The following is a 10,376-nucleotide window of genomic DNA, read 5'->3' as shown; positions in this document are numbered from 1 at the left end:
AGTCCAAAGATTGATTATTCCTTTAAGGTTATAAATAGGTTAGACTACTTCAAACGTACTACATATTTGAGATTATATATTTATCCTGTTGCTCCTCTTCCATTGACAATTAAGTTGCCAAACTCAAAAAGTGTGACAAATGACCTGAGGTGATATTGCTGTTTTTATACTTCTGGAGCTCATTCCCAATTGACTGAGACAGTGTAGAAAAATTTAGCAACTTGTTTATCCTGTTTTACTTTTTTCTAATGCTGAGCTGTTTCATGGGCACTGAAAATTTAGAGATGTACAGGGATAAGAAGAAGTAGTCAACCTAAATATTAGCTAGAATAAGCATTCAGATGCTTAAAGATCCCTGAAAACACAACCCCAACTTTTAGGGTACATCTAGCATAGTAAGTCCAAAACTCTAAATCAATGTGTTGAAAGCTTCTTTGCTCGTTAACCAAGTTTCTTAAAAATTCTAAATAAAAGTAACAGTATATAAAATCATGCGATTGCATCCATTCAACAGTACAGAAGAGAGTTATTCAGATCTTTTTTTGTGTTTTTAACTCAACTCTTTTTTTTCTAGAATTAAATCTCATGCTAAAAAACGTGAAACTAACTTTCTTCAGTAAACTCAAATACTTTTTTTTAAAGCACTACAAATCTATGACCTATACACTAGTGAGTTAGTTCTTCCTGATAATCTGCAACCTTTTACAAACTTTTATAAACTCCTTTCAATATACAAACAGAGTATTCTTCAGGTAATCCACTTGCAAGGAAGCACCAGTGGTGTAGTGGTATCATACAAGATTGTCATTCTTGCAACCTGGGTTCAATTCCCAGCTGGTACAGGGGAGATCACCTTTTTGTGTAGCAAATGTAGCCATACGACTTTGAGTGACAGAGCACTGCCACAATGTGTCCAGAGAGGTTGTAAAATCTCCTCTGGAGGTCTTCAAAACTCTTCCGGATACTTTCCTGTGTGACCAGATGTAGGTGGACCTTCTGTAGCAGGGAGGTTGAACTAGATGGTAGAGGTCCCTTCCAACCCCTGCCATTCTATGATTACGTTGCACAATTATTCTGCAGCATAAATTTTTACTTTTTTGAGGAAAATTACTTCTATATATTTACTTGGACTAATTCAATACTTAAACTAGGTTAATATAGTCAGGCTTCTTCTGACTATATATTTAGTGGGAATATATTGCCACACGCAGCATGAGCCCTGAGAGTAAATGTATTTACAGTATAAAAGACTCCTCTACTCCATTTGTTAGACAAAATACATCCACACACATGCAAAAACCTTGAAATGGAAAGACGTGTGAGCACTGTAAATTTTAAAAGGTTTTTCCATTACAGTAGCTCTAATTGTCTTTGAACTTAACCTGCATGTTTAAAGTATTATTCCCATTCTGTGATTTGGACAAACCTAAAAGCTTGCAGAGGTTTGATGGTAGATTTATTTATTTATTATGTAATTTCTGATAATTAACACAAATGTGCATTATAAATCAATAATACCTTATGCCTTTAATTAGGAAAATCAGAAATTTGAAGTAATGTGCGCCAACCAGTCTACCAATTGAAATTATCAACATCCATGCTCTAGTTTGCAGAAGAAAAAAAATGCTTTAGCTGTTGCTAAGTTACGCTGAATACCCATTGAATTACACATGAAACCTATGTTAATTCCGAATACAGTCATTATGAGTGACAGTATTACAAAGAGTACTGAATAGATTCAAAATAACAGAAAACCAAATTAAAGAACTGCCATCACCTTTTGCTACATTTTCCTCAGCCTTCTGGACTTTTTTAAAAGATAGCTTAGCTGTCAGGTGAAAAAAAATAAATAGTCTCATTGGTTCTTTTGTAGTACAAACCAGTCCTCCACCTTGTGGTACAGGAAGAAACCAGAATTTCAAAGAACAAATCAGAGAATGAAAACAAAGAAGAGCAGATGGGCTATGCTGATATATACACTAAATTTAACCACAAAACAGCTATAATTTTTTGTGCTTTTAAAGCATATTTTAACTTGTCACCATTTCTTCTGCTACTGCTGGAATTATGCCTTGGACTGAGCCCAAAGAAGTTGTAGTAGGGCACCTCTTACCAGGTAGGTGATGGTAATTGCTCTTCACTGCCATAGTCCTGACACTGCCATGCGTGACTCTGATTTGGAGCAACATTGACACTTCTACATCAGGGCAGAGCTGTACTAGCTACCTGTACTTATCTCTGTTACAGAAATACTATATTTCAAGAATGTAAAGAAAATAAATTTGAACTATGTTCACAATGAAGCTCTATAAATTTGTTAATGGAATTACATGCTGTAGTTGCTGACCTTGATGATCACATCCAGGCTTTTGCCTTATACTTTAGCGGCCTGCCTAGCTGTACTTGCTTGGACTTCCCACAAAGCCAAGAAAATGACATAGGACATTTACAAATTCCTGAATATATATTCTTAGAAGTTTAGCTTTAGATGTTCCAAATGAGACACAGAAGTGGAAGGACTTCCTGTTGTAAAAGAATGTTATCCAGTTGTGTATAAGATGTGTCCTCCATAAGTACAAAAACTTTGGAGATCACATTACTAATGCTCTAGTTAATAACTTCATCAGTGCATATCATATTATGTCTAAATATGAGCCAGCAATGTACCCTCTTGGCCAAGAAAGCCAATGGCATCCTGGGATGCATCAAGAAGAATGTGACCAGCAGGTCGAAGGAGGTTCTCCTCCCCCTCTACTCTGCCCTGGTGAGGCCTCATCTGGAGTCCTGTGTCCAGTTGTGGGCTCCCCAGCTCAAGAGAGACAGAGAATTTCTGGAGAGAGTCCAGCACAGGGCCACTAAGATGATCAGGGGACTGAAACATCTTTCATATGAGGAAAGGCTGCGTGAGCTGGGGCTGTTTAGTCTGGAGAAGAGGCGACTGAGGGGAGATCTTATTGACATTTATAAATATCTAAAGAGTGGGTGTCAGGAGGTTGGGACATCCCTTTTTTCTATAGTAGCTAGCAACAGGACAAGGGGTAATGGGATGAAGCTGAAACACAAAAAGTTCCACTTAAACATAAGAAAAAACTATTTCACTGTGAGGGTGACGGAGCAGTGGAATAGGCTGCCCAGAGGGGTTGTGGAGTCTCTTTCCTTGGAGGTCTTCAAGACCTGCCTGGACATGTTCCTATGCAACCAGATCTAGGTGAACCTACTTCTGCAGGGAGGTTGGACTAGATGATCTCTAAAGGTCCCTTCCAACTCCTATCATTCTATGATTCATGTCGCCCTCTTCAGGTAAAATTCTGTTGTCGTTCAAATTAATGTTGCCATTTGCCCTGGAAGGTGACGTACCAGCGTGATAATTCTACTTGAACTATTTGAATAAAAGCTGTAGTCTTTATGAGGTCTGCCCTCTCTTTGCATGTTATTTCAGACCAGTTATTTCTGTGGACTACATGTAGCTTCGTAAGAGTGCTCTCTAGAGTCTGACAGATGTTAGAAAAGACCATTATCTACTAGTTTCCATAAGAACTGTTGTGCTCTACCAGTATAATTACAACATAAAATTGCCACTGATCACTCATGGTTTAGTATAAAATAGAATAGATTATTTCAATTGGATTGGATTTACAATGATCATCTAGTCCAACTGCCTGATCAATTCAGGCCTGATCAAGTTAAAGTATGTTATTAAGCAAATAGTCTAAATATATCTTAGACATTGACAGGCTTGTAGCATAGACCACCTCCCTAGGAGCCAGTTCCACTCTTTGACCACCCTCTCAGTAAAGGAATGTTTCTTGATGTCAATTCTGAACCTGCCTTGGTACAACTTTGAGTCATCTCCATGTGTCCTATCACCAGACACCAGGAGGAAGAGATAGCACCTGTCTCTCCCCTTCCCCTCCTTAGGAAGCTGTAGAGAACAATGAGGTTGCTCCTCAGCCTCCTCTCCTGAAACTAGACAAACCCAGTATTCATAGTCCTTCATCATGGCACATTTCTTCCAGTCCTTTGTTAAAACTATCACAGCATCTCCTCTTCAGAAAAGTATGAGTCTGATGTTGCTTTATCATTCTGTCAATCACCCAGCTCCATTTTCCTGTATCATGATTTACAGTTCTTGTTTCTTAAAAGATGTGCTAAAGAAATTAGACCCCTCTCACTCACAGGGTGAAGGTATCCGGCTTGAGGAATTTAGCAAACAGAAGTTAAGGCTTACCTAATTGAATATATTATTTAACTAGGCCACTGATAGTACAGTTGAAAGCACAGACTGCAGATGGCAGATGTGAAAATCCAGTCAGTCTCAAGCTTCTCCAAGTGTATGCCAAAGCATGATGTAGTCCATGATCCAAAATGCAAATATCACGTCTGTGGAAATTGTCATAATTTGACTCACTGCAATGCTGACAAACATACTGCTTTGTTCAGGTATTTAAAAGCATGACTGTAACAAGCTATCAGCAAATAGCAGTTTTCTTCATGCTCAACTGAAGCAGTTGCCTGTTCTTGTCAGAAACTCTCTGAAGTGAAGCACTGACAGTCACGGGTTCTTCACAATCCTTGCTTAGTTTGCACAATTGCAGCATTTCCACTTGCATGTCCTTATTAACTTAATAAAATATGTTTCTTAACAGCTTTTAGAATTGTCCTTACTATACATTCACAAATACTTTTCAGACTGATTCTACTGAAAATGTTGTCAAAAGTCAGATACAGCCATACTCTTTAGGAAAATATATTTTTTTTATTCTGAAGATCTCGGAGACCTGCTCTTCAAGCAAGAGATCTTGAAGATATCTTATTTTTACCTCTGGAAAGAATAACTTTTTGCCTTGTCATTCCTTTTTTTCTCATCCAATGTCCTGAGTTACTGTCAGACACTGATAAACACTAGTATTTTATACATATTTGCTCCATCTTTTTTTGTATCATTTCCTTCATAAAAAGTGTGAAAGTGAAGATCTGCAGTCAGTCTTTCACTACTGTCATCCAGTTTGGAGTTAAATTTCTGAGGTTTTATGATGAAAATTTGAAAGCTTTTTGTTCCAAATACAGGATTGTTTTAGAAAACTATAACCTTTTCTACTGTTTGCATGGAACTAGACCTATACATATACTTACTACTAGTAGCTTATGAAGTTTACTAGAAAAATATCTTTCTGTGCTGCTGCACTGATCTCTCTTGAAATCGTTCTGTGGTTATGCTTGTATTACAACTGCATAGGAAGAGCCTATCAGTGCTTTTATTGTTATTATATTCTGTTTTCACTGCATTTAATATTGAGATTTTGTTTCAGAAGCAATAGTGTACTTCAGATGGTGCAGATCATTATATTGAAACATCTTAGCTCTCACTTTCTCTTCACTCTTTCAGCATCTGTCTTTCCAGTTCTCAGAAACACTCTGAACTTTTTTCATTTCAGTGTGGATTTTAAATGGCCATCATCTCCAATAAATTTTCTATCTCTTTTGAGTGATGTGAGGACTATTAAATGCTTTATTGTTTTCACTATTTTGGATCAAATCTAATGTTTCCCTTTTCTAAGAAATTATCAAAGTCATTCATATGCACTACATCTGCATTTTGTTGTGGTTCTGTTTTAAATGACATTTCCTGCATTTGTAAACACCATGATAAAGTTTTTGTTGTGCACTTTTCCTGTGCTGCAATATACTAAAGTGTCACAAAAGTTACTTTGATTTCCATCAGACCTGCTAGTATGTCATTCTTCTGGAATATCTTGTGCAGATGAGTTCCATATACTGAATACTCTTTTGAAGTGCCATCTTTAGAATAGTGAAAGTCTTACTGCTTTCTTCTTCCTGGTTTATCTTTACAATTTGGATCTGAATAATTTGTTCATTTGAGAGTGATATTGTAATGCAGCAAAGGAGGGCTGTCAAGTTCTCCAGTCATAATTTTATTTCAAATGTCTGCCCTCTCTAGTACTTTCTTTTCTTCTGTAGTCATCAAGCTTACCTATCTAGATGTTTCTCCCATTTTCCTAGTAACAACTACCCAGATACATTTAATAGGAGAAATCATTGTCATCTTTGGCCCTACCTATTTGTGGTAATTCATTTATTGCAGGCAACACTGGCAACCAAGGTGTAGAAAGTCTGACTTGTCATTTTTGTGGTAGATATCCCATACAACCTGATGCCTTGTCAAAGTATTACATCATTTATTTTCACTTACTTATATTTATGGATACCTTGTGTTGACTCCATGAATAGCTATAGTTTTATTTGCTGATTTAATTTCAGATTTGTTTCAGCTAGACATTTATTATATAGATAGTTATTGACATTTTCCTTGAACATACTATTAATACTCTATGTGGACTGAATATTCAATGAATGTGACAAATCAGATGAATACAAATGCTTACAGTGATGTGTTGTGTTCTAGCTTTTTTCTTAATTCAGTTTCAGGAATGCAATTACTCTGATGTTTTGAAAATTTTGAGGTTGTTCTTTAGACCCAGTTTAAGACGGTAACATATAAATTCATCACTCTATGCTTCTTAATCTGCCTTGCAGCCAAGAAGAACATGACATGACTGCTGTAGAGTTCCTCTTCTGCAATGTAACCTGCAGTTACATCCCACTGCATGTGTTGCACTATTTTGCTGATTTTTGCAACACATTTACCTCAAGAAATTTGTGCTGTTGCATATCATGACCATCTTCTGTAGTTTCGCACTTGGGCAGTAAGATGAAACTGATGCTCACTACAAGACTGTCACATCACTGCCTTTGCTGTATTTTTTTCTCAAATATTATACTAAATTTCTCACTCTCTTGTGTCTTCTGTGCTTGTTTGCTCATAGCACTACATGCATGTCATTATTAGCAAGAAATCTCATCTGTTCTTCAGATGTCATATGTATACTCCTAGTTTGGAAATTAATTTTGTCCACTATGTTTTTTCTTTAACACCCTTTGAATTTGATCTCATTAAGTTTTATGTCTTTTATCATTTTATACTAATCTATGAAATCTATAGATTAGTCTATAATCAATAGATGTCCCCTTCGTGTCACATTAGGCCTTGAATCTCTGCACAGAAACCTTTTCTTACTAAGGACTGCATTTCTACCTGAATAAGTTTAACTTAAAACATTCATTTCTGCAGAGATTGTTGTCTATTTGCTCACAAGGAACTAAGCTGCAAACACTCACTTATTTTGTTTCTTCTGTTTTCGTTTGTTTTCTCTTTAGAGGTTTTTGATTTCCAATTTCATAAGAGCCATCTTTACTAACTTTCCACATCCATTGTACACTTGGTTGGTTTGGTTTTACCTGACTCTTCCTCTTTTTTTTTGTTTATTTAACCTTTCTCACAGAAATATTATTTTCCATAGGACAAGGGAAACAAGACATGTTGAGTTTTTGTTAAAATTATTAAAATTCCTTTTGTGTTAACATAACAGATGTACTTCACTCTAGAAGTAGTGTTAGAAACAATTATTGTGTTAGAAACTATTTTAGAAACTATATTACATTTTGCTAAGCAGTTTGGTTTGTTTGTTACCAATACATCTATATAAAATATAGTGTTTTTTAAATATAGACCAGGTTTATGCAAGGCAAAGACAGAATCTGAGACACTGGAATATTAATAAATGAGAAATTATACAAGTAATTCTTAAAATGAGAGAAAATAAATGAGTTGCAGTGGGAAAATATAAGAGAAGCAATGGTAAAAAAAAAAAAAAAGGAGGAAAGAGAGGAAGGAGTATGTAAACAATAAGGAAGGAAGTTATTAATATTTTCTGGATACTCTCAGTTTAACAAAAAAAAAAAATCCCATAAAAGAGAAGCTATATAATCTGGTGTAATTTACAAGCCGAATCAGGCTAGTTTAAAATCATAGATACCACTGTTGCAGTATCCTGCCTTTATATTTACAATCTCCTTCTAAAATATCTCCTTATTCCAATTTTAAAGGTCTATCAAAACAAGAGTTCAATTTAGTGTTACCTTTAGCATTTGATGTTTTGTTACCGGATGATTTTACATACAGAGATTATTAAGACCTGCATTTTATTTCTTTCTCAAATTGTCCAGAGAAATATTCCTATCACAAGGGGAAATATAATCTAGACTTACTATTTTTACTAAGTCAAATCCAAAGAAATATAGCTCTCACTGTCCAACTCTGGAAGCCTTTATCCAATAGAGGTGATAATTTCAATTATGTCAAATTATTATTTTTGAAGTCCCATAGAAAATAGCTCATACATTACAGTATGAGAAAAAATTTAAAGTTACCATCTGCCTGTTAGTTTGTGAGCAGCTGGGGGACCCTTCCATATTCACTGTTACTTTCAGGAAAATAGAAATAAGATTTTAGGCATATACAATAACGCATGACAATTCAACATATTCTATATTTAATCTGGGTTAATCAGATTAAAATCTTCATTTTATAGTATGAGTCCTGCTGTGTTTCTTTCAAGATCCCTGGGAGGTGTACTTCCTTACATAGGCCAAATAATTACCTATTCTTTGTTTTTTAATGTCATATCAGATCATGATCTTTCTTTCTTTCTTAATTATTCCTCAGATTTACAATTGTAATTAATTTTTAATCCAACATTGCCTGAACCAGACTAAACGCTATTACTTTTTATGTTTTGTAAGTGACAGAAAGATGTAAGTGCTTCAGACTAGTGTATTTGCAGAGTTTCTGCCATCCTGTAGGAATTATCTTTCTTGTTCACACAACTGGACATTTCAGGAACTGCTGTATCAATAAATAAATAGTCATAGCTCCCACCCATCACCCCCAATCAGTCTCTCTGGGCTTGAAGAGTTGCATAGAACCTCCCTGCAAGAACTGAATTTCAAATATTGCTATTATAAACCCTGTTTGCTTTTTCTCCTTAGGACACTAACACATGCAATTTCCCTTTCTTGATTGTAGTTATTGTGTTGGGGTGAGAGACAGAGAACAAACAAGAGACTGCCCAGTAAAATATTATCCTTCCTCTATCATTCCCACTGTCAAGAATATCTGAGATGAGTGCATTGGCTTTGTCTTGCAGAATAAATGACAAGTTGATTTTTTTTAAGGGTATATTTTCAATTACTTTTCCCAGGTGTTATTAGAGAGAGATTTCCAGCCCTTCTCAGCAAGGCAGAAACAGAAGAAAGAGAAACCCCCTAGAATTATGACCATGAAACTCTAACTTATTGAGCAAACAAACACAAGGCATTGCATCTTTATTGCATGAGAGTCAGCCAGAAAATGAAAGTTTGAGGGGTATGTGGAAATGCCAAGTAGTAACACTCTCTACATTTATGACCTTATCCAAATTTTATCCTTGGCAGCTACTTCTGTGGATGATCCAAACCCCAGCTCAGATACATCAGGTTTTAAATCTATGTATCAGTAGGAACAAATCAGCATCCTTTCTTCTATCACCAGTATTTGCAAGATTTTTGCTTAATTATGGTCATTGCTACACAGGATTAAAACTATTTCTGGGTCAAGATCAAAGTTTAATAACTGTGATTTGACCAGTCTTTGAATATCATCAAATAAAAAAATCTTTTTTTTTTTTTTTCAACATCCAACTGACTGTCTGACTATCCTAGTGAATAGTGTTCAATTACTCCTACAGCAGACAGTTCTACATGACTCCAGCTAGGATTAGGATATATTAAACAACATCTAACCAATTTTAATATTGCTTTCCAATTTTCCAGGTGCAGCATAAAAATGTCAACATATCAATACAGTATATGAAGTGGTGGCCAAACTATGATTCCCTAGCCTTGTTTGATGTTTTCTCAGATATTTGTGGAAAACATGACCCTATTGCTGGTTGTAAAAAAAGACTTTAGGGTTGACAGATGTCTTTTTTTTTCTGAAATACATTTACGTTCTCTTTTTGGGTTTGTGCCTCAACATGAGCAAGAAGAGGAACACAAGAAAAATGAAAAAAAAAAATAGTAGAATGTAGAAGGGAAACAAATGAAAAACAAATATGTAATTAGAACACATGTGAAGATATGTGTGGAAAAGAATTAAACGAAATATAAAAAATTAAAGGGAAAATTTTAGGGCCGTGAGGTGGATTTATTGAGGAAAGAGTAAATAAATTTATCTTACTGAGGGAAATTCTCAGTGTAGTGAGATGTCTTCACTCGATTTTGCATGAATTGCAAACACACAGGGATGTCAAATGGATGCTATCACAGTCAAAAGCTCTTTTTATCTAGACTTCAGCTGTCATATCCCCATTGGCAGTCACAATGTTTTTTTAATCATGATAATTTTTTAATAATTGTAATTATTTTCTGTAGGCACTGGATTGTGAAGGATCTGTGCACGTTTATTCACATGCCACACC

General features: G+C 35.5%; 1 non-coding gene across 1 annotated transcript; it reads left to right on the top strand.

Annotated features, from left to right (window-relative positions):
- Positions 1 to 771: 771 nt before the first annotated feature.
- TRNAD-GUC (transfer RNA aspartic acid (anticodon GUC)) lies at positions 772 to 842 on the top strand. The gene has a single exon. It is a non-coding gene; the product is annotated as a tRNA-Asp (tRNA).
- Positions 843 to 10,376: the final 9,534 nt, after the last annotated feature.

The sequence above is a fragment of the Colius striatus genome, chromosome 4 (assembly GCF_028858725.1).
Source record: "Colius striatus isolate bColStr4 chromosome 4, bColStr4.1.hap1, whole genome shotgun sequence".
Taxonomy (NCBI): domain Eukaryota; kingdom Metazoa; phylum Chordata; class Aves; order Coliiformes; family Coliidae; genus Colius; species Colius striatus.
This window is presented reverse-complemented; position numbering and strand designations above follow the sequence as displayed.